This window comes from Athene noctua, chromosome Z (genome assembly GCF_965140245.1).
Source record: "Athene noctua chromosome Z, bAthNoc1.hap1.1, whole genome shotgun sequence".
NCBI lineage: Eukaryota > Metazoa > Chordata > Aves > Strigiformes > Strigidae > Athene > Athene noctua.
In genome coordinates this window covers 24,382,715-24,383,426 of record NC_134077.1, presented here as the reverse complement: position 1 = coordinate 24,383,426, position 712 = coordinate 24,382,715, and positions in this window count along the sequence as shown.

Here is a 712-nt window from a genome sequence, read left to right as displayed (position 1 = left end):
TATGACCTACATGTTTATTTTAAAACAAAACAAAGCACCAGTGTACACTTACCTTGGGGCTAAGGCATACTTATATGATTTTTTTATATCAGTAATCTCTTCTTCTTGGAGGATTTTCTGGTTTTATTTGTTAATTTAGTAAAAATGTGTATTTGGTTAGTGTGAAATAGGAAAAAAAACCCCAAAATTTCTACTTTAACTGCTCCCAGTTACAGTTTCATGGCAAGTGATGCCAAGATTTGCATTGTGGAGGGTTTTTTCCGCTACTTTACTAAGATGCAGATTCATGTAAGAAACAAAGTAAAGATTTCAACAATCTTTTAACTTCAAAAATCATATTTTATAAAGCATTTTTTTTCTTGTATGTTGATTTCTTAGATTATTCTAACTCCTCTCAATTTCCTTTAAAATCTAACTGTACTCTGTAGCGGCAAAATTTTAAATAGCTTATCTCCTCCTATATGTGGCCATGAAACTAGGTGAAGTGGGGTTTTTTTCAGAGCCTTTGCAAACAAATTTATTTGCTTTAAGATAAACACTTAGGAAAGCTGACACATCTTTCTGTGCAAAGGGCTACAGATGGTGGTCTTGAACCTGATTTCCTAGGGTGGACAGTACTTCATTCTCTCCATCCCTGCCTTTGGATTCTGTGAACTGGGTGGCATAGCTACAGCACTTGCAAGAGAAGACAGGCAAAAAATTTGAGTACCTC